Here is a 24,418-nt window from a genome sequence, read left to right on the forward strand (position 1 = left end):
GTGGGCTTAGCTGCTAAGTGGCATGTGGAGTCCTAGTTCCCCAACCAGGGATCGAACCTGTGATCCCCGCATTTGCAAGGCAGATTTCTAACTACTAAAACACCAGGGAAGTCCCTGTCAGAGCAGCTTTGATACCTCTAATTCACTGGACTTGTCACACGGATTGTCACATTTTTTAAGCTTTTATGAGCCATCCCAGCAGCTGGGTATCTGCCTAGATTTGCATATAATGGGAAAGCATTCCATGCTGATTTTACTTTGTATCCTTCATCCAAACTACAGTCCAAGCCCCCACTCCCTAGCATCCATTCCCTCGTGGGTCTTCCCCATTCTTATCAGCACATCTTGGCCAGGTCTTGCAGCTCCTTTGGCGGATGGTGCACGCTCTCCATTAACTGATCCAGCACGTCCAAGTCAGGAGGTGCTAAGATTTAACCTGTTATCTGTCTTGTTCTCAGGAGGGGCAGTGGGAGCAACATGGTCTTTTAAGACACGGCATCAGTCAGAGTCCAATCAGGAGGCAGCAACCATACAAGAAAGTTGAAGAGAAAAATTTTAATCTAAAGAATTATTAATTAGTAAAAGAGAGCTAACTACAAAAAAGCATAAAAGAGGACTCCAAGGATATAGAAATAGCACTTGCGGAAAGCAGCTTCTATGGCTGCTGCTGCTGCTGCTAAGTCACTTCAGTCGTGTCCGACTCTGTGCCACCCCATAGACGGCAGCCCACCAGGCTCCCCCGTCCCTGGGATTCTCCAGGCAAGAACACTGGAGTGGGTTGCCATTTCCTTCTCCAATGCATGAAAGTGAAAAGTGAAAGGGAAGTCGCTCAGTCGTGTCCAACTCTTAGCGACCCCATGGACTACAGCCTACCAGGCTCCTCCATCCATGGGATTTTCCAGGCAAGGGTACTGGAGTGGGGTGCCATTGCCTTCTACGGCTAGGAGTGGGGAAAAGGTGCTGACAGAGGATGAGATGGTTGGATGGCATCACCAATTCAATGGACGTGAGTGAGTTTGAGCAAACTCCAGGAGATAATGAAGGAGATAAGGGAAGCCTGGCGTGCTGTGCAGTCCATGGGGTCGCAAAGAGTTGGACACGACTAACTGCCTGAACAACAATAACGACAACAAAGCACAAATAAGGAAGGAACTAAGGACTGAAGGAGAAGACGCTTTCCCTCTGTCCCACAAGGCTGAGATCCAGACCTTCTCGGAGAGGACATGACTGCCACAGGAACATGCAGCATGCTGGCAGTGGAGAAGCTTGCTAGAAGGCACAGCTGGTGCTGGTCCGCAGGAAACAGCACCCCTGGGTGGGGAAGACGACTGCTGGAGGGCGCAGGGATGAGGCTGGAGGTGGTCCCCGAGGGCTGGTGAGGCACCACTGGGGCGCCTGTATCCTGATGTGTTTGCAGTCAGGCCAAAGGCAAATGGCACCATGAAACTAGCATGAGGAGCCCCTTCCTGTGGTTGTGACCTTGTGGTGGCACTCCAGTGGCCTCTGTTGACAGAGAAATGGCTTCACTTGAAAAGGAACATGTGCTTACAAGGTCTGGTCCCAGGGTCACAAGGATGAGTGTTCTTCTTTGAAACACCAGCTTCAAAGTTGGCTGGCATCTGGGAACTTGGGTTTGGGGAAGCTCTCATCATTCCCAGCTTTAAGTGTTAGTCACTCTGATTCTTTGCGACCCCCATGGACTGTAGCCCATCAGGCTCCTCGGTCCATGGAATTCTCCAGGTAAGAATACTGGAGTGGGTAGCCATTCCCTTCTCCAGGGGATCTTTCTGACCCAGGGATCGAACCCAAGTCTCTTGCATTGCAGGCAGATTCTTTACCACCTGAGCCACCAGAAAAGCTCTCAGCTTTAAGAAGAGTGGTTCATGGTGCCTACATTGTGTAAACAATGTACTTGCCTTCCTTCTGGGAATCTGAAATGTTGATATGTGTCAGGCTGACGCTGCCTACATGATCAGCCACCAGTAAAAACTCTGGGTCCTGAGACTCTGGTGAGGTTCCTGGGTTAGTAACGTTTTACGTGTGTTGTCACACTTGTTGCTGGGAGATTTAGGTGCATTCTTTGTGACGTCTCTGGGAAAGGATCCTTGGGAGCTTGTACCTGGCTTCCCTTGGACTTCATGTTCCTTTTCCCTTTGCTGATTTTGCTTTATATCCTTGTGCTGTAATGAAACATAACCATGAGTATGACAATATGCTGAGCCCTTTGAGTCCTCCTGGAGAATCATCAAACTGGGGGGTGGCTTTGGGTAGCTCTTCAAGCAAGCTGGGGGGCATTATCTCTAACAAAGGGGAGAGGGCCTCTACTATAGGCAAAGAGGGTTTAGGAGAATCTGGGAGCTAAAAATTCTCATTATGCATCACTCAGATACACCCACTCCAAGTCTCAAGGTCCAGCACTTCACCTATTAGGGCCCTGATCTCAGCAAAGGAAACTTTCCAGAAGGAGAATTTTACTCTCGCTAAAGCTCTGCTACACTCTGTTCCTGTCTACTGCCTGTAAGAGATCAACGTTTCCTTAAATGTTGCCTAGAAGGCCCTTGTGTTCCCGCAGGTTTGCTTGAATTGTTGAATAATCATCCTGAAAGAAAGTGAAATTGTTAGTCACTCAGTTGTGTCTGACTCTTTGTGACCCCACGGACTGTAGTCTACCAGGCTTCTCTGTCTACGGATTCTCCAGGCAAGAATACTGGAGTGGGTTGCTATTTCCTTCTCCAGGGGATCTTCCCAACCCAGGGATTGATCCTTGGTCTCCCCCATTGCAGGCAGACTCTTTACTTACTGAGCCACCAGGGAAGACCTACTTTCTTCAATAAATCAAAGGCCCGCAGCAATGGCTACTCAATTCTTTGTATTTAACACATCTCTCATACTTCTCAAGAGCCAGAGATATTGCACCAGTGAATACACTGTATAAGGACAATCAAAACGGAGTCGATATTGCTAAGAGAGCTCTTTACAGTGGACCTGGGAGACCACTGAGGAGCTGCAGCTTATGCACATCTCAGCCTGAATGGAGTATGAACTTTGACCATTTCTTAACATGAATCCACCTGCAATGCAGGAGACGTGGTTTCAATCCCTGGGCTGGAAAGATCCCCTGGAGGAGGAATGGCAACCCACTGCAGTATTCTTCCCTGGGAAATTCCATGGGGTCTCAAAAGAGTCAGACATGACTGAGCGACTAACACGAACAAACACTATCTTAGCATAGGTATCAAGAACATCTGTCCAATGTTCTAGAAACGCGAGATACTTAAAGACCCTTATCCTACAATAGCTTGTTCAGTCTACCCCTTAAGGACATATATTTCCTTTCTTGTGTTAGCAAGGGTGTCAGTCATACATCAATGTGAATCAGTCATAATTATGTGTATACAATTATGAGGGGTTGTAATTCTTAAACAACCTTGTGGCTCTTGCCTTTATATGTCCCTGACTCTTTTTCTTCCCTGGAACACTCCTCTTTCTGTTTTACCCAAATCTGTGTCTCCTGAGTTTAAATTCTTTTTTTAAAATGTTTTATTTATTTTTCACTGGAGGATAATTGCTTTACAATATTGTGTTGGCTTCTGCCATACATAAACATGAGTCAGTCATAGGTATACATATGCCCCCTCCCTCTTGAACCTCCCTCCTACCTCCCGCCCCATCCCATCCCTCTAAGTTGTCACAGAGCATCGGATTTGAGCTTCCGGTGTCATACAGCAAATTCCCACTGGCTATCTCTTTTATATATGGTAATACATATTTTCAATGCTACTCTCTCAACTAAATTGCAGTTCTTAAGATCCCAAATAAAATTATTTGTTCTTTGCAGCCTTAATACTGACTGTGAGCTGACAGCATCCACTGTGTGTGTGTGAGCGCTAAGTCACTTCGTGTCCAGCACTTTGCGACCTCATGGACTGTAGCCCGCCATGTAGCCCTGTCCATGGGATTCTCCAGGCAAGAATAGTGGAGTGGGTTGCCATGCCCTCCTCCAGGGGATATTCTCCACCCAGGGGAACCCACATCTCTATGCCTCCTGGATTGGCAGGTGGGTTCTTTACCACTGAGCGACCTGGGAAACCTTCCACTGCCGCTAGTGAGAGTTAATTGCGCCACTGCAGGAAACTGGGGCCTGTTTCTTCTCCCCTCACTGCCGGGTGGGGTTCTCATTCTCATCCCTTGGGTTGATCCAGTTGTTCTGTCTTCAACATCCCTATTATTACTATGATGACCACAGTTTAATTATACACGTATAATACTTTTTTGAACTTATTCTGTGACTGCACATAAAGGAATTCCTTTATTTCTGATGCCATCCTGGCGGCAGAGTTGCTGTTATCTCTGTTCTCAAATGAGGAAATGAAGCTTCCGGGGTGTGACTAGCCTAGGTCAGATTTTGCTGAGTGACAGAGTCAGGGAGTAAATCCAGATTTTTCTGACTCCAAGTCCCCTCTTTCTTTTCTACCACATTGTTCTGCTTCTCCAACGAATTGGGCATTTTAGGTCCTATAGTAGGTGAGGAATTTGCTTGGTTTGCATTTTGTTATTCAGATTCTTGTGACCACCTTAGTATTGATATGACTTGTGGCCATCCCTGTAGATACTTTTGACCTAAAAGAATCAAGTGTATATAAGAGTGGTGCTTGTCAACACTTAACACACCAACAAGTCCCTTGGGGATCTTAAATGTTAAAATGTGTATTCTATTTCCAGGGTCTGTATTTCTGACAAAATGATACTCCTAGTTCTCTGCCACACAGAACAACTAGGCTCTTAGTAGTCCTTGAGGGATTAAAATAAGAAAAATGTAGGAATATGGATATATCTTCATCTTCAATTTTTCAATCTGGAAAAATGGAAAACATTTCTCCATGTCAGTTCAACCCACAAATACTCTTGCTTTAAAAAAGTAACACAAATAAAGCTGCAAAACTGATTAGAATTTAGCCAGCCATAAGATAAAAATAATGATTTCTAACAGCACTGTTTTGGGATTTGACTGGTGAAGCTCGTAGATAAGTCACATAGATATCTGTCCTATACCAAATTGTCTTTCCAGTTTTGCAAGGACAAGTCAGAAGACAGCTCAATTTTGACCAACCCATGGAGACTGGAGTCAGTGATCTTGGGGGATTATAGCTATAGTGGGTGATGTTTACAAGCTTCAAATTATTAACAGTAGTCTACTTGGGAACTATCTGGGAGTCTGTGATAAACCTTGAAAATCTCTCAAAAGGGCTTGCTGAACTCCTGTCCCCCTACACACCCAACCATTTTCCAGTTGTGTTGCTAAGCTCTGCCATCGGTCAGCCAAGAGCTGGCCTGCTGTCCAGTCCTGCCCTTCCTCCTGGCAGGTGCCTGGCTGCGTGGCCGACGTCTGGCTCCTGCTTGTCCTTGGGCTCTCTTTGGGCTGCAGGATCAGGACAGGGGGCTGGGGCTAGGAGCAGGGCACGGCCACCTAGAGATCATTCTCAGGGTCAAAAACTAGATCAAAGACCACAAAAATCTAAGGTGCTATGTGATGATTTGGGGGTTGGCTTCTTAATGCTGGGACATTTGGTGGCCTTAGCTCAAATTCCACAAAGCTTCCCTTTGACTTTTTGCAGGAAAGAAAAAAAAGGTAAGAAAAGAAAAGTGTTAGTTGCTTAGTCACATCCAACTCTTTGGGACCCCATGGACTGTAGCCTGTCAGGCTCCTCTGTCCATGGCATTTTCCAGGCAAGAATACTGGAGTGGGTTGCCATTCCCTTCTCCAGGGGATTTTCCTGACCCAGGAATTGAACCAACATCTCTTATGTCTCCTGCATTGGATTCTTTGCCTCTTGAGCCACCAGGGAAAGCCTGAACCAAAAGGCAATTCAATTCAATCTCCCCTCCTCCCACTCTTTGTACCAAACCACACAGCCAGCCTCTTGTGGAGTCCTTTTCTTGGCTGCCTTGATACTCACGTGACAAAATATTTCCACTTGAAATTTTGAGAGTTTCACCTCCTCCCTTACTTTTCATTTAAATGGCACCACAGAGGTTTGGGCTAGAGGTATTTTTCCCCTAGTCAAAATGGCCTTTTCCCATCAAGAAGCAAAGCTCCAAGGCTGACAAGTCAGTGTATTTATTTATTTGTCTACCCATCCATCCATTTATTTATTTATTTGCTGTATAAGGTAATAGCTTATGGTACTTACCCAGAGCCAGCTGTTTGCAGGATGCGGAGAGCAGGTGGTCTGGGAGGCCTCTGATGAATTGCAAAAGACACTCACCAGCTGCCGACACTGTGTGTAATGAGCAAACCTGCAAAAATCTTTATTTTCAATTGGATTGTACCTTTAAGTAAGCAAGGGAGACAGCCAGTATAACTACAGACCATGACCAACAACCCACATAAACAGTGTGCAAACACAAGTGATTAATGTACCAGTATTTCAAAACATCTAAAGCTAATGAGTCAGATTTACTAGGGTGCACAAAAGAGGGGGGGAGGTGGTGGGGGAGGAGGGAACAACTTAATGGGCCTTAATGGCCTTGAGCAGAAGCCCAAGAATTCTCCTGCCTTCCGTCCATGGTGCCATCGAGCTGCTAAACAAACATCCTGCTGGCCCATGAAGGCCATTTTCCTTCTGGCCCCTGGGGAGATGGCGGGGGGAGTTTCCAGTTTTAGGATAGAAGGAGGGGAGCTAGCCAGTGACCACTGCACCCTCCAGTGATCTCTGATGATATGCGGGGATAATGGGTTACAAAGACAGACATTAATAAGGTAAGAAAAGAGGGGGGAGGTTTATTAATTTTTCAAGTAAGTTAGCAGGCCCCAGGGCATGGTAAAAGTGTAAAGAATCTGGTGAGCGATGAGGGGCTGGACTGATTAATGCAAGTCAGCTGTCCTCGGAGGGCCATAGCAATAATGATGAGATTATGGAAGAACCTACTGAAGACAAATGAGATGCATGTGGAATAAAAGCGAAGTGTCCTAGTTCCTCTTTTGGAGTGCACGGTGGATTTTTATGAAGGCAGAACAGAGGTACGAATGACAGCCAGAGGAGGTGCCAGACCCGGCGATGGGCTTGCTCTGCTCCAGTGCTTCCAGCCTGGGGACTTCCGGAATCCTAGGCCTGCCTGGGAGAGGGCTGAGAAGGACGCACATCCCAGGAAAACTCTGTCTCCACAGGCAGGGGGAGCAGGGTTCAAGGCCTCTATGCCGTCCCCGCAGCCTGTCACCTGGTCTGCATTTACTGCCCACACAGCCCCCTCCTTTCGTGCTACTGTTTCCTCCAGGCTGGGCCAGGCGCTGGGCTTCCTCTGTGGGTCAGACGTGCTAAGTCGCTTCTGTTGTGTCCTTCTCTGTGCGACCCCATGGACTTTAGAGCGCCAGGCTCCTCTGTCCATGGGATTCTCCAGGCAAGAATACTGGAGTGGGTTGCTGTGCCCTCCTCCAGGGGATCTTCCTGTCCCAGGGATCGAACCACATTTCTAACATCTCCTGCATTGGCAGGCGGGTTCTTTATTCCCACCGCCACTAGCGCCACCAGTCTTAACCTGCTTCTGCTGCTGACCAGTGAGTTTGGAGCTGGAGAAAAGGAAATCAGAACTGTTCTCTTTTCCTTCTGGAAAGTGCTCGCTAGATAACCTGTTTGTCCTTTCTCTGCACTTGTTGTCTTGCTTGTGTACCTAAGACACCTTCCTGGGATGCCTCTTAGTCTGTGTCGTTCAATGGATGTGAAGGGAGGGGAGGCAGCATCTCTGGTCAGCCCTTGCCTTCTACACTCAAGTGCAGAAGATTGATGGTGGTCACCCTTGAATTTCCAAGTGCAGAGTTATTTGAGGGTCCTGCTCTAAAGGCAGCTCCAGGTCCCAGCCTCCAGAGAGTTTGGAGTAGGTTCCAGGAATCTGCCTTTCTAACAAGTACTTCACAAGTGGTTCTATGCTAGTGGTCCTCAGACAAGAGTTTGATAAACCCAATCAAAGGAAACAAGATTAACTAAATGTTGCCTCAGAGAGGTTCTTCTGGATGTCCAAGTGCCAAAAATGTACTGTGAATGATTCAATCCTTTCTGTTGGTTCACTAAGACTTGAGGGAAAATGCAACCCCACCCCCAACACACACACCTTAAATCATTTTTACCCTTAGTGTGAGCCCAGTTTTCAGGTTTTGACGCTTTCTAATTGTGGTGCTGGAAAAGACTCTTGAGAGTCCATTGGATAGCAAGGAGATCAGACCAGTCAATCCTAAGGGAAATCAACCCTGAATATTCACTGGAAGGACTAACACTGAAGCTGAAGCTCCAATACTTTAGCCACCTGATACAAAGAGCCAACTCATTGGAAAAGACCCTGATGCTGGGAAATATTGAAGGCAAAAGGAGAAAGGGGTGACAGAAGATGAGATGGTTAGATAGCATCATCGACTCAATGGACATGAATTTGAGCAAACTCTGGGAGATAGTGAAGGACAGGGAAGTCTGACATGCTGCAGTCCATGGAGTCGAAAAGAGTCAGACACACCTTATTGACTGAACAACAACAATTTTTCAGGTTAGAGCAGGTTGATCAGAGTGGTGGTATCTAGTTCGAAAGGAGGTAACAGAGCAGCATAAAACAGCCTGGAAAAGCAAGGACTGTCAGTGGGGGTAAGAGAAGGGGATGAGCAGGTGGTGGGTGAAGCCAGTGGTTCTCAACATTTTATTTTCTAGCAAAGCATTTCTTTTCAAATGAAATCTAAATGGAAACCCCAGTAGAAAAAGTCAATTAGATGATAATTTATTAATAAACATTTGCTTTGTTACAAGTTTATAACAATTATCTTTACAAAATCAGTAAATTATAAAAATGAAGGTATTTGAATGAAGTCAAAATTAGCCATTGGAAGTTACACACAACAGTTCCAGCCTTAGATCAGCTTCTGGATCAATAGATTTGCTGAGATAAATAGTTGCAAATTATGAGTTTCTTGACAGCTGGCTCTGCAGTTTTGGGAGACATCCTTAATCAAATTGATCTGGATCCTTGCATGAAGAGTAGCAGAAAATTTATATTTTAAAGTTGGATCACTGATGCTATTTAGTAAGTGCTCAAATCCTCTCATGGAAAAGTCACTCAAAAAAGCAATGAGGACATTAAAACAAGCCCTATGATGGTTTACTATGCACCAGCACAAATCCCTAAGCAGACACAGCCACCCTCACTCGGATTTAATTGGGCTCTTCACCCGTGTGCTTTAATTGTGTACTTTTGTACAATTTAAATGAATAGTCATGCACAGGCCTAATTTATAAAAATACCAGTGCAGCTCTAAAGTGTTCCTACTCAATGACACAGTTCCTGTAAATTCTAGGAGGATCTTTATTTCCAAATCTGCACAAAACACTTTACTTGGTTGGCACAAATTCACAGCATTAAATAACATTAAATCTTCTAAGTTTTAAAATGTACAATTTACATCGAATTTACATGAAAATGTAACGTAGTACATATTTATGTGTATTACATGTATGTAATGCTTACATATTACATGCATGTACATTTAAGTGTGATGTGCATTTGATTTACATTAAAAATGTGTACATTTTGGGGGGTGGAGGCAGAGAATATGAGATAGGTGTCACACGTTTGAAATTCATATTTAAATAATAGGATTACCATAGATATGTGTAGAATATTTGGAGCCTCTCTGAGGAACAGGGGATTTGAAAGTCACACCCTGGGTCAAGACTTTGCTTAAGACAGACCCAGGGTTTGAGGGGGAAGTGAACAGGAGGGACTGGACATTGGGAAATGTCTCAAAGCATCTTTGACAGGCACTGGATTTTTCTTCCATCCAAATAGCTGTGTAAGAAACTATAATTAGGGAAAAAAATTATTGTTGTTGTTGAGTTTCTAAACCGTGTCCAAGTCTTTGCAACCCCGTGAACTGTAGCCTACCAGACTCCTCTGTCCATGGAATTTCCCAGGCAAGAATACTGGAGTGAGTTGCCATTCCCTTCTCCAGGGAATCTTCCTGACCCAGGGATTGAACCCAGCTCTTCTGCATTGCAGGTGGCTTCTTTACCACTGAGCCACCAGGGTAGCCTCAGGGAAGGAAGTAAATTGCAAGAAGTAAATGAGGGAAGGAGGTGCTGTAAAGAGAAAAAAGAAGAGAAGGAAAGTGGGTGAGTTGTGATTATTTAGAGATGCCTGGATGAAGAAGCTTGTTTTAGCATGCATAAAGATGGAAAAAAAGGGGGACCCTGGAAACTTCTGGAAGAATGTGAGAAAAGCAAAAGGGAAGGATATGGGCTAGAGAGGAGGAACAGACACCAGAGAGGGCTCTGGAAGGATGTAAATTTCAAGGACGCGTGGAAAGGCCTTTAAGTAAACAAGCCATGAAGTTTGTGCTGGCGCTGGAGCCTCCTTTCATTTCTTAGCAAGGACGATGATGCTCAGAGGACGCTGTCTTGGAAATCCGTCGTGGCTCCCAGCCGCCCTGCACTTCACGCAGATTTGAGCCCTGTCCTCTGGCGAGCCTTGTCCTCTCGGGAGCTCTGTCCTCTCGCGTGCATTGTTTCTCTCCGTGGCTCCCTGCAGTCTCTCATCGTTTCTTGGCTCTCTCCCACTTAGCCCACCACAGCCTGGCTACCCAAGGAGAACAGGCTTTCATTTTCCTCAGGTTTGCACGGTGCACACTGACAACCCCGCTTCCTGCCACCCGAGTGGCCCCTCTCCAGCTCCCAGCACCTCTTATCTCCATGGTAACGGAAGACATGGCGATCATCCGATCATCTGGAATTTGCTTCAGAGAGTTGGTCTGCACAGGCAGGCATTCCTGGAGTAGCTTGTCCTTTTACAATTAACTGACTGGCCTGGGGAGAAGAGCTGCCCCCAACAGAATGGCAGACAACGGCCTCCAGACGTGGGCACTTGGCACGTTGATGCTGAATGTCTCCATAAAAATATGATGTAATTAACAGACCTCGGCAGCTGGGACAAATCAGCACCTCTCATTGATTTTCTATGTCTCCTATTTACTTTCAGTTTTTGAACTGTCTGCCATGACAGGAAATCAAAGAATTCTAATGGTGTACTTGAGGGCCATGGTGCTGGGTCAGCATTTCCTTGAGAAATCCGGAGACTAATCAGTTTATTATCACTCAAGCATCCCCTTTTACTCCTAAATTAAGGCTGTCCTCCAAAAAGGCTAAGAAATAGCAGTTTATTTTGGGAATATTAAAAAAAGTCAGTGTACTATTTAACTCTGAGAGGAGTGTTTTAAAAAAAATTAGACTCAAAGTAATATCAGATGGATCTGTTGACCCCTTCAGGCTTGTGATGAGGTTGGCAAAGACATTTGGGTGGAGAGGCAGAAGTGCTACAGTCGTTTTCCCCAAGTTTCATGCCTCTGGAAAAGTTACCTGGTGGAACCAAAAAGAGGAGCCTTCTTTCAAGGTTTTTCAGTGACTGAAATTAAGAAAAATAATTCTCCCCATATGTGCTTACTTAGGAACATTGTATGATACTGGGTTGGTCCCTTCATTTTCTCACTGTGCTTCCTACTCAGGCAGGTGAAGTCAGAATCTGGGATTAACTTCACTTTGGATTCCTTAAAACTCTGGAGAAAATAGGCAGAAAGCCGAGGCTGTGACAGAGAAATGGGTGTCCATCTGGAGTCTGCTAGCTCCGCATTTCCTTTTACGAGCTGCCTCAGGCTCCGCTGGTAGTGTTTTCCTTCAGACTCACTTGCATTGGCAGAGTTCATGTCTTTGTTTTACACCCTAAAGATGAATTTTCTTGGTCTTTTTACTGACTCAAGTCATGTAACCCTTTCATAAATAATTACGAAACTGGAGAAAAGAAGAAAATTGCTCATAATTCCCCCACTCAAGCACACTAGCTATTATTATTTTCGAGCAAATACTTTGGGTCATTTTGAAATGTCAGGTTTTGATATGATTCTCAGGATAATGTACAAACAACTTTGTGTTTTGTTCTTGCACTGAATGTATGTCAAAGCATTCCACCTATTATTGTGAGCTCCAGTAACTATCTTCTTAATTGCTGCCTGAGCAACTGGAGCATTTGAGCCCTTCACATTGATTTTCCATGTATCCTGCGGAAGTTGAGACACCATATTTATTTAATTATTTCTGTATTTCAGGACAATAGAGTGAATCCATTTTTCATTGTAATAAATGCCACAGTAAACCTCTTTATACATGAGATTTTTCCATATATAAAATAATGTCTTTAGGATAAATTCCCAGAAATTACTGGGTCAGAGTGCATGAATATTTTATGACTCAGTATTTCCTGTTGCTCTTCAGAACTATTACGCGAGTTTGTATTAATCACCTAAAATATTTGAGGAATCATGCTGTATCAGGGTCTTTTATCCACAGTACCAAGAGTGCTTTATAAGTACAGGTTGATGATGCTAGCAAATATCTCGGAGATAAACATTTTGGACTTGAAAGATGTTCCCCTGCCCATGGTGTTTAACACACAGAAGTGACTTCATTACATTTTTTTTTTCTTCTACATGTGCCATAAAGTATGAATTCCTTGCCTGGCTATAATGTTCTATCTCATCAAGCCTCATAAAGTGAATTACTGTCACACCCCCTCAGCTTGGCAATGAGTTTTGAAGATACTATGGATTTCTTTTCTGTCTTACACAGAATTTGGAAGGATATCCCCTTGCTGGGAATAATGTCTTTGGAAAATAAGAAAATGCCGAGTGGAAAGAAAGTACATTTTCTGGGAAAAGAATAAGAACCCAGAGAGATGGAGCGAGAATTGTACCACAGAGTCCCCACAGCAGATGTTTTGGGTGTTGAAACTCCCACCAGAACAGCTGCAGAAATGTAGAATCACATCTGGGTGTGTGACGCGGCTGCATTGTTACCTACCGACAGCACAGCAGCCAGATGCTTCCAGTTCATTTTAAGGACCAAGCTTCAGGTCTGAACCTGCGAATGTCTCTACTTCCCGACCGACGACTTATCAATTGCCCGGGAAGCTCATGAAGACGGGGCCTCCTGGGCACCTTCGAGATGGATCTTCTTGGTCACGGCAGGCAGGGGCAAAGCACAGCTGCTGTGGGCCCAGACCCACAGCTCTAGTCTGCTGCGTGGCTCGAGAATAAAGCCATCAAAATCTTTTACACGATGGCGGCTGCATGACTTGTCACGGGTGTATGAGGCTTCTGAGGCCTTTTTCTCTCTTATTTCCCCTGTAATTCATCCAGTCCTTTCTTTCTCTCTCTCTCTTTCTTTCTCCCTCTCCCCTCCTTTCCCAATCTCCCAAATATAAGTTTCTTTCCTGGGCAGTTGAATGTGTAACTGGATAATCAATATGGTAGCAAATGATTCTTAAGACTCCGGGATGAATACTATGGTTTTTGAGAGCACAGCTATTTTCTTGTGTCATTTCTCTCATCTTATACTGACTGTTACTATGAAAGTTGAGTGAAAGGGGCTTCAAGTGACAGGCCTCCTCTAGATCGAAGCCCTTAGCAGCCTTTCCCCTTCCCTGATTAGATACAAAGTGTGTAGGGCAGCTCCCAGGCCCCAGGGGGGAAATCATTCAATTTATAGACTTCAGCCCCAGGAAAGACAGGTTATTCAGTGCATAAATCTTAGCCCTTAAGCTGTTCCAGGGACAGGATTCTCTCAGGAGTAGCCTGTCCACCCCACACCATGATGAGGGGAAACCGAAAAGACATATTTGGTGAAACGTGGAGACTCATGTGTTCAACTTAACATTAACAAGCACCCTAAGAAACAAATAACTGTGAAAGATACGGAATTTCTAAAACAAAAAACCAAAAAAACAGTGGAAAGTATCTTCCATTCTTTGAAGACATTCACATCCATGAAAATGCTTCATCTCACTTAGCTTTCACATTTCTACAGTTATATTCTTGCACTTATTGTTAGAAACATTTTTATTATGCTAAAGAGGCAAAACCTTTCACATGGGGCTGGCCACTGATTGAGGCCAAGGAGCTTGTCCCCCAGGACCTGAGGCTTTGGTCCATCTCTGGGTACATTTGGTATCCTCTGCAGTACTCAACCATCCAGGGAGAGCCATAAAATATAACAGAATCATAAAAGTGAATAAGAGCCACCAAAGAGTTTTCTAGAAAAAGAGATAAGGAGAGAACAGTCAAAGAAAGTCATAGTTGGATCCTGGTTTTTAAAAGAAGTAATAATATTTGTTGTTATTCAGTCTCTAAATTGTGTCTGACCCTTTGTAACCCCATGGACTGCAGCACACCAGGCTTCCCTGTCCTTCACTATTTCCCAAGAGTTTGCTCAGACTCATGTCCATTGAGTCGGTGATGCCATCCAACCATCTCATCCTCTGTTGCCACCTTCTCCTCCTGTCCTCAATCTTTCCTGTGTTTACAATGTTTATAGTTATTAAGTCATTTAATCCGCATAAAAATCTTATGAGATGGGTCCTATTATTATTATCCAGTCTACACAGGAGGAAATGGAAGCTCATAGAGGTGAAATAACTTGCCCAGAGTTTCATAGTGGAATCCGGCTTTGGGTTCCATGAGCTTAACACTGTGCTCTAGGGGCTCTTGTTTTACTGCCTTTCTTACTGTCCTGTTCTGGGCCAGGGCCTAGCAGGATGAGGCTAGCTCCAGAACACTGGGCTTCTGGTAGCAAAGGTCATCAAATGTGAGTGACTGACTGTGTTGAGCAAAAGTAATCCTAGAGTGGAAGGAAAAAGATAAGGTGGATGTTGTTCATGTCCATCAGGGTCTGTGGTGGGTATTATCTCCTACTGAAGTGCTTCTTTCAGTAATAATAATTGCAAGATAATGGCATATTTATTGAGGTGTACCAATGGCTCAAGGAGGGAAAGAGAAGAAGGCAATGTATATCCTGTCTTTAAGGCACTTATAATCTGGTGAGATGAGCAGAGATATAGGGAGGATTAAATAGCGTCCCAGATGATGTAAGCAGAGCCGTGAAGATTCGTGTACCATGTGGGATGCTAAAGGTGTGAGTGCTTTGAAATTTCATGGGCAGAGTCAACCTTTCAGTCAGTGCAGTGTGGGAAAGTATGCAGAGCAGGGTAGGAGGGGGATCCAGACTGTGTTTGGAAAGATGCAAAGGACTCCAAACATAGAGGAAAAGAGAACCATTGCTTTCCAGGTGGTGCCAGTGGTTAAAAAAAAGAAAGCCCATCTGCCAATGCAGGAGATTAAGGTTGGATACCTGGGTTGGGATGATCCCCTCGAGTAGGAAATAGAAACCCACTCCAGTACAGCCTGGAAAATTCCACAGACAGAGGAGCCTGGTGGGCTATAGTCCATGGGGTTGTAAAGCGCAGGACATGACAGCATACATTCACGAGAACCATTGCAGGAATTTGGAATTCTGAGAAAAAGGGTGAAGATAAGAAAGGATGTTTTGCTTGGAGAGCAGCCCTTTTGAGTAGAATGTGAGGCAAATGAGGCTGAAAAGAAAACTGGAGTCAGATTACAGAAAATCTTGGTTACCTTAGTCCAGGAAAGGGGGAACGATGGCACTGCTGATCCACTGGGGCGGTGTTTAGTAAGCGAGCTTCCAAACGCCCAGCCAAGACTGTGTGGCCCTGAGGGATTGGAGCCTGAGTTTCAGGGCAACTCAGAAACCCTCTGTTTTGTTTTTTACAACCTAGAACTTTTAGTAATGATATAGAATGTTGTCTTATATACTTATCATGGGCTGATAAAAGTCTCTTTCAACTCAAAGGGAGCAACAAAAATGGATGTGCCCAAGGATGCCATGGGATGACCGTAACCATAGAAACACCTGTTCAAGAAGTTACCAGACAAGGTCTGCACTATAGATTTATTAAAATCAGAAGATGGAACATGAAAGAGGAAATTTGACAAGGTGTGATTCAAGGCACATGCTGAAAATTTAGTGGAGTGACCACTGTGGCATGAGGAGGCAGCCCATGACTAGAGCCTGAAATGTTGAAAAATGGCCCCTGATCTATGGGGGAAGCCAACTTCCATGGTGGAAGACTTCTGTCCATGCAGCAGCTGCAACTCCTAATTTAGACCCAGCTGAGTTCAGAGCTGGGGTGGGCCATATGGTTTATCTAGCCCAACTCCTTTCCCCTAATCATCTCAAGAAACCTATTGATGCCCAGTCAGGTTATGTGATCTGCTTGAGGTCGTCTCATTTGATCTCTTGAGAGCTTCTTGGGGACTTGTAGTCTATGATCTCTCTTAGAGGCGAATCTTCTCAAGACTAAGGCGTGGATACCATTCTTCAGGCGTCCTATCTTCACTGCCTGATGGTGTGAAGTATTGTCAGATACAGTTACCCACTGGTAGGTAGTTACAGGGACCAAATATTATTGAAAAGGGTTGAGGTCCAGTTGAAGAAGTGAGACTTAAGTCCTGGATCTCTGTGTCTGCACATAGGGCTGTGTACACCTGCCTAGCTCCAGGGAGCACCAACACCCGGGGTTGGATGTGGATAGTGTTCCCTGCAGTTGGGAAATGTGGCGTTGGATCATAGCCATCTCGTGGGTTTTTTTTTTTTTTTTTTCAGACTCTCTGGAAGTCAGCACACTTCCCTAGTTCCAATGTTATTTTTCTCTTAGTCTAAGCTAGAATCTTTCCTACATAATCTAAAAAACAATTTATTTCTGCTTGATTCCCCAAAGTTCATCTTTCATTTCTAGCAAAAAAACACCTGTGTTCTTTTTGTGAGCAGTCAGCCTGGGTCTCCTTGCTTGTTTTTGAGCTTCAATTGACATCTCCCTGATGGGAATACCAGACCACCTAACCTGCCTCTTGAGAAACCTATATGCAGGTCAGGAAGCAATAGTTAGAACTGGACATGGAACAACAGACTGATTCCAAATAGGAAAAAAAGTATGTCAAGGCTGTATATTGTCATCCAGCTTATTTAACTTATAGGCAGAGTACATCATGAGAAATGCTGGGCTGGAAGAAGCACAAGCTGGAATCAAGATTGCTGGGAGAAATATCGATAACCTCAGAAATGCAGATGATACCACTCTTATGGCAGAAAGTGAAGAGGAACTAAAAAGCCTCTTGATGAAAGTGAAAGTGGAGAGTTGAAAAAGTTGGCTTAAAGCTCAACATTCAGAAAACTAAGATCATGGCATCTGGTCCCATCAATTCATGGGAAATAGATGGGGAAACAGTGGAAACAGTGTCAGACTTTATTTTTTTGGGCTCCAAAATCACTGCAGATGGTGATTGCAGCCATGAAATTAAAAGATGCTTGCTCTTTGGAAGGAAAGTTATGGCCAACCTAGATAGCATATTCAAAAGCAGAGACAGTACTTTGCCAACAAAGGTCCGTCTAGTCAAGGCTATGGTTTTTCCTGTGGTCATGTATGGATGTGAGAGTTGGACTGTGAAGAAGGCTGAGTGCCGAAGAATTGATGCTTTTGAACTGTGGTGTTGGAGAAGACTCTTGAGAGTCCCTTGGACTGCAAGGAGATCCAACCAGTCCATTCTGAAGCCGATCAGCCCTGGGATTTCTTTGGAGGGAATGATGCTAAAGCTGAAACTCCAATACTTTGGCCACCTCATGTGAAGAGTTGACTCATTGGAAAAGACTCTGATGCTGGAAGGGCTTGGGGGCAGGAGGAGAAGGGGACGACAGAGGATGAGATGGCTGGATGGCATCACTGACTCAATGGACATGAGTTTGGGTGAACTCCGGGAGTTCATGATGGAAGGGAGGCCTGGCGTGCTGCAATTCATGGGGTCGCAAAGAGCTGGACACGACTGAGCAATTGAACTGAACTGATTATTTATTCAAATCTTCTTTCCTCCCTACCCATTCTCTCTTCTCTCTGTCTCTGTCTCTCTCCTGTATACCTCCTCCTATATATTCATCTATATAGCATTATTTTTTTTATATTTGCTAAAGTGTGTGAACATAATTTTTAAAAAATCAATGCCACACAAAAATCTTAAAATCAAAAACAGTAGCGATCTAGGTCTGATACTGCTCACCTGCTATTCTCTCTGTATCCATTGGCAACTATTTCTAGCTCTTTTCTTATGTACTCACATATCTCTAAAATTTGCTAAAACTGTTAATTCTTGATTTATCTAAATTAGACGTTACCTGTTTATTTCATGTTAAGGTAGTAAATGGAGAAGGAAGTGGCAACTCACTCCAGTATTCTTGCCTGGAGAATACCCTGGACAGAGGCACCTGGTGCGCTACAGTCTGTGGAGTCCAGAGAATTGGACAGGACTTAGCGGCTCAACCAGCATCACCATGACCACGGTAGTGAAGCTTTTCTCTAAGACAGGCTGGGACCTGGGACTCAGGACCTTTGCTGCAATCTTGCACCCGTACAAACATCTCCTGGAGCAACAAAATACAAAGAAACTATAAGGGACTAAAAATAACTGCATGCATTGGGGCAAATTATGGACAACAAGATACAAAAAGACCAAAAAACCCAACTGCCACTTCCAAAAAGCCAGAAGCAAAAGCTGGGTCCTGCAGGTGCTCCCTGCACACAACATCACCAAGAGGGTGGGCAAGGCATCTAAGCCTCTTTCTGGCCCAACCCCTGGACCCACTCCTGCTCTTACCACGTATAAGGAACGAGCTCACTCCTACTTGGGGAGGAAGCAAGAGGGCTTGTTGCTTATTTTCACACCACTCTGCTAAAGCAGGGGCCCTGGGAAAGCCTAGCCTGAATTTCTTTGGCCTTATCAATTTCTATTGATTGTGGAAGACCAAAAGCCCTGGTTATGGTAACAGACTCAGTGGCAGAAGTGATAGTTGGGTTTTTTGTATCTTGCTCATAATTTTCCCCAACTGCTCATACATAGTTAGTTTTAGTCCCTTATAGTTTCTTTGTATTTTGTTGCTTGAGGAGACCTTTGTTCAGGTACCAGCATTGTAAGTGAAGGGTCCCAAGTTCCAACCTTTCTCATAACCTCCAACCTACTCCCCTGGCCCTTTCTTCTCAACATATTTGTTGCACACAAGTTTAGCCCCCAGTCAGCATTTACCTTATTGTGGCCGTGTAAATATTGTTTACTACTGAGACAAATAAGTGTTATATAGTATTACTTTTAGTTTATGGTACAACTTTTCCTCCAGACATTGATAATTGCCTGGCATTGTTTTGGGAGTTGTCAAAAATAGTAGTGAACAAAGAAAAGTTCCTGTTTACAAAGAATGTATATTTGAGTGGAGGTGGGAAACAGATAAATACAAATATTTAACATGTCAAAATGTGAAAATAAAACAACTACGTGATTTATTTCCACCTCTTTATTTTCTCTTACTGGAATTCCAGATGTTGGACACCTTGGATTGGGTCTCTGAGTTTTCTCTAGTTTTCTTTTCTCTCCTCTAGTCCATTTCTTTGATTTATTGAGGAGAGACAGTTAACTTTATCTTCCAAGTGTTCTGCTGAATATTTTCTATTTCGGTTACTATGTATTTAACTCCTCAAACTCTCCTTTCACACTCTGATTCTTCTTCTTTTATTGTAGTCTATCTTGTTTCATGAACACAGTATTTTCTCAAATGAAATGACTGTAGGGTTTTTTTCTTTTCTTGTAGTTTTTCCTCTGTTCTGTCTACTGTGTCTTTGTCTCCTTCACTCCTTAAAAATGTTTATTTGTTCAGTTCTCTTTTTTTCATTTTTGAGAACTTCTTCCAGTGTTTGGTAATCTTTGAATGTCCATTTATGGTTAAGAACTGATGCAGTAAGAAACCAATGGGAAATTCTGTGTGTGTGAAGGGAGCTGGTTCCTTCTTAAGTGTTGTTGGGAGATGAGCTGGCCAGACATAGGACATTTCAAGTGGAGTCTCTCTGGACCTTTTCTCTAGGGCTAGACAGTTTCTTTGGAGAATTATATTTTATGTTCCTGCCTGGGAGGTATATATCCAGACACTAATGTCTGGGAACAAAGACAGGAAGGGTTGCTTGGAAAACAGGCTTTCATCTAAGTGCCTCCTTCTTAGTCTAGCACCTGGCTCCCCATCTGCTATGCCTGTTGTGACTGAGTCTGGAGATCCTCTGGTTCCAGTTCTCTAACGAATACATTCTTGCCTTCCTGGCAGGGATGGATCCAGGCTAAATTTCCCCATTTGGTGGGGAAAGAGACATATATATCCCGCATATGCAGACTTTCAGTCAGCACCTCAGCCCCTGCTGCCTAGGAACGTGCAGTGTCCACATGCCCAGTTTTCCAGAGTTCTCTGCACATTGGCGGGTTCTAGCTTTTTCCACTGGCCGAGGAGGTGGCCATTTTCCTATCCCTTTTTATTCCTCCCAAATGTCGACAACTCTCACGTGCTGCATTTATCTCCCCAATTCTTTTTTTTTTGGTGTATGTGTTAGTTGCTCAGTCATGTCTGACTCTTTGCAGTACCATGAACTGTAGCCCTCCAGGCTCCTTTGTCCATAGAATTCTCCAGGCGAGAATACTGGAGTGGGTTGCCATGCCCTTCTTCAGGGAATCTTCCCGACCCAGGGATTAAATCTGGGTATCCTGCATTGCAGGCAGATTCTTTACCAGCTGAGCCACCATCTTTTTAATTTTTTCACTGTCATTTTGTTCAGGTTTTGGAAGGAAGAAGAGATAAATGTGTGGACTCTACTTAGCATATTTGACCAAACTTTCTTTCTTTTTACCTAAACTTCAGAAATCACACAGATATCATAGGGGATTTTAGGCACAGGGAGTACAGTAGATTATAGTTCACATTTAGTTTACAGTAAACAAAAATTTTCTTTATGTCGTGGAGGGCCTCCCATAGGAAGCAGCCTGCCAGTGGCACCCGGCCTGGCAGGTGGGTCTACTGGCCTCTAGGATCCTCCACTGTACCTGGCTTGCACACGGCCAGGCAGAGACACCTCAGGTGATTGTCCCCTGTGAGCAGCTGAGAAACATCAGGCATAGGGGCCTGGGAGACACACTTCTTAGATGACTCTTGTGTAATTAATTGAGGTCTAGAGCAGTAAAATTCCTATTTATCCATGATGCTCATACTCTAAGCTGTCCTGTCATGTTTATGAAAGGGAGAAATAAAGATTTAAACCTGGGTTTCATTTCATGGAAATCTTGTCAAACAGGAAAGGCATTTTACATATGCTTTTTCCTCTTATCTGTTTGATTCAACTTGAGACAAGACTATTACTCATGAAACAGATGTTACTTATAATATTGAAGAACAAAATAACCATTATAAAAATCGATGCCCCCCCCAAAAAAAAACCCTCACTAATAAAACCCACTTTTTTCTTAATCAGGGGGATAAAACTTTGCTTTGAGTGAGTGAATTTCAAAGATTCCTAAGAGATTTATTAGGAATTGATTTGTGACTGCAATGTATTTTTTAATCTCTGCAATATTCATTAAATGTTGTTATGTTATGAAAAATACAGTGGCATCAACAGAGAACTGCAAACAAGGCTTAGATGCACTTCTGTTTCTTTTCAGGCAAAGCTTGGTAGGCCTGTGGATGCTCCCTGAGATATGAAGGTTCTTGTTACAGGTTGAGTGGTGTCCCCTCCAATTTCATACATCGAAAACCTAACCTCCAGTACCCCAGAATGTAACTGTGTTTAGAAATGGGGCCTAGAAAGAGGTGGTTGAGGTTAAATAAGATCATATGGGTGGGCCCAAATGCAATCTTACTGGAGTCCTTATAAGGAGAGGAAATTTGGGTGCACAGAGACACCAGGGATGTGGGCACACAGGAAAAAGGCCTTGTGAGGACACAGAAATAAGGCAGCCATCTGCAAGCCAAGGAGAGATGCCTCAGGAGATGCGAGACCTGCTGACATCCTGAGCTTGGCCTGCTGGCCTCCAGGACTGTGAGAAAATGAATTTCTATTGCTAAAGCCCCTCAGGCTATTTTGTTATGGCAACCCTAGCAAACTAGCACAGTTCCTAAACCTGTCTTCTACCATATTTGCTTTAAAATCTGGATATAACAAGAAGAGCATAGAAATGCTAAGAATTAGACACTCCTGACAACCAGCTTTTGATAACTAATAGCTGAAAAAATAGAAATACTAAGAATTAGACACTTCTGATGACCATTTTGCTAACTAATAGCTGGAAAATCAGGTATTAGATCACAGTGGAGAAATGTACCACACATAGAACCACTTTGGGAGCATTACCTGTGAGCTGAGGGTCTAAGCTGCTGTGTTGGGCTGGGGTTTGGCTTCCACAGTAGAAACTTGGAGCCTCAGACCCTCGTTGGACTTCCCCTTAGGGCTGGTTCTCACGTGGATCAAGCCATGTCTCCAGACCTGCAGAGGAGAAGAAGAAGCCTGCAGCCTGTGGGCTTGATTGAAATGGGATAGAAAGAGTAGATGGAGGGTTTTTCCTGGTGGTGGGGGTGTCTGATGGAAACAGACTCAAGGTGCATTCTCCTTGCCTTCACTCAGTTGGCAGGAAGAGAAGCATCTGGATGTTGGAATGTTACAATGGACAGCTTGAGAAGTGGCCTCTCACTGAAATCTTTAATTGGCAGGGCCTTCCTGGTGGTTCAGATGGTAAACAATCTGCCTGGAGCTCCAGGTTTTGTCCCTGTGTCAGGAAGATCCCCTGGAGGAGGGAATGGCTACCCACTCCAACATTCTTGCCTGGAGAATTCCATGGACCAAGGAATCTGTGGGCTACATACAGTCCATGGGGTCACAAACAGCTGGTTGTGAGGGACCCTTCTGCTTTTTTCCCACCAGGAGGACACCTGGGTGATCTTCTGTAATTCAGGCTGAGAAGGAAAAGAAAAAAACATGACATTCATCTCTCTAGATACGGTGCGTGCTATGCGTGCTTAATCACTTCAGTAGTGTCCGACTCTGTGTGACACCATGGATTGTAGCCTGGCAGGCTCCTCTATCCATGGGGATTCTCCAGGCAAGAATACTGGAGTGGATTGCCATGCCCTCCTCCAGGGGATCTTCCTGCCTCTAGATATCAGAAGTGCTCATATTTGGGCAGTCACTGGGATGAGGAAAGAACCAGGCACTGGCCTGGTTTTCGGCCCCAAGTCTCATGGTTGCATGTTGTCACAATCCATCAGAAGCCAGCAAAGGAAGCCAAGACTTCATGTTTACACTGCGTTCACCATCAGAGAGGTTGCTGTGTCCTTGTTACCCTAGTACTCATGTTGACCAAGATCCCAGATCCAGGCAGGGAACAACAAAGAAAAATAAAATTTAGGGGAGGGGAAAGAGAGAGTCAAAGAAGAAAGGAGGGAGGGAGGGAAGGAGAAATGGAGATTGAGAGACATGGAGACACAGAGAAACACACAAAGACAGAAAGGGAGACAGAGAAGAAGTAGAGAGACCTAGACAATCACAGGGAAAGCAAGTTACCTTGCTAGACCTTAGATTCCAGGAGATTTTCATGGATCCCTGATTTGATCTGCTCTCTTGGCTGCCTCTGATCCCATTTAAACCCCATTGGAGTCTCCTGTTTTGAAGAAGCCCAGGGATGTTTGCATTTGTGATGTGTTTTCCAACGGATACCCTGTGACTTCACCGAAGTGGAACGAGAGGAATGTGGGCAACAAGTTAATATTTTTAGATTTTATTTAAATGGGCAGTTATGTCTGAGATTCATTCACGTGAGGTGCACATCTCACTTAGGCAGGAGAATCGAATGAAGAGTGGAAACCTCGGGAAGGCCAGCAACACCAGGGGAAAGGAATGTTCGTTCTTCCTAAATGTGTCTTTATTGTAAGAGCGCTGCTTTTTTTCCCGATGCTTGTTAAATACTGTATTTATGCTGTGTGTTTGTATACAGTGGGATTAAGGGACCAAACTGAATTACTGATGATGGTTGCTTGAAGGGGTGTTTGACTAGGAGATTTACACAGTGTTGTTAATAATCTTTTTTATTTATTTATAGAATGTTATCATTCCAAACGTACAGTGCTGCCATCCCTTAGGAAAGATGCTGTCTATTTGAGGACCACTGGCTCTGCATGTTGATTTGAAAAGAGATAAAAGAGCATCTGGCCACCATAGGACAGGCTGCACCATCCCCTCCCTCTTCATTATGCACTGAGCCGATGTGTTTTTTTCTTCTTTCCTATTTATACAGATAAAGAGAACGATTTGAGAAATATGTCATGCTGGCATTAAACACCACCAGTCTTGCTGGGTTGAAATGTACACGTTTCATTAACAACAATTAAATTGTATAATTAAGGTTTGGGTCCCCAGAGTCTGACTCCGAAGCTTTCTCAAATACCGACGGGTTTATCAAAGATATGTTAAAATAAATATACCCCTCCATCACCCCCCTTTCAACTTCCCAACCCCCACCCCAGAGTGCCACCAGTACCTGTGCCAGGGGTTGGGTCTGCATTGAGTGTGGTGTTCAAGTGCCCTCTAGTGTAGCTGTGACTGAGACTAATATGAAAATAGAAAAGAAGCTTTGAAGAGGCAG

At 44.2% G+C, this 24,418-nt stretch overlaps 2 long non-coding RNA genes across 3 annotated transcripts; one reads left to right on the forward strand and one right to left on the reverse strand.

Annotated features, from left to right (window-relative positions):
* Window positions 1-811: 811 nt before the first annotated feature.
* LOC123331150 lies at window positions 812-23,476 on the reverse strand. 2 transcript variants are annotated; one of them, XR_006547638.2, is made up of 5 exons: window positions 23,341-23,476; window positions 22,135-22,266; window positions 15,488-15,582; window positions 6,192-6,297; window positions 812-2,180 (listed from the first exon to the last, which is right to left on the reverse strand). It is a non-coding gene; the product is annotated as an uncharacterized LOC123331150 (long non-coding RNA). The 2 variants fall into 2 exon arrangements; XR_006547637.2 differs by lacking the exon at window positions 15,488-15,582 and having other exon boundaries at window positions 23,341-23,473.
* Window positions 23,477-23,560: 84 nt separating this feature from the next.
* LOC123331151 lies at window positions 23,561-24,179 on the forward strand. Its single transcript, XR_006547639.1, has 2 exons — window positions 23,561-23,703; window positions 23,876-24,179. It is a non-coding gene; the product is annotated as an uncharacterized LOC123331151 (long non-coding RNA).
* The last annotated feature ends 239 nt before the right edge of the window (window positions 24,180-24,418 follow it).

This window comes from Bubalus bubalis, chromosome 22 (genome assembly GCF_019923935.1).
Source record: "Bubalus bubalis isolate 160015118507 breed Murrah chromosome 22, NDDB_SH_1, whole genome shotgun sequence".
NCBI classification, from domain to species: Eukaryota; Metazoa; Chordata; class Mammalia; order Artiodactyla; family Bovidae; genus Bubalus; species Bubalus bubalis.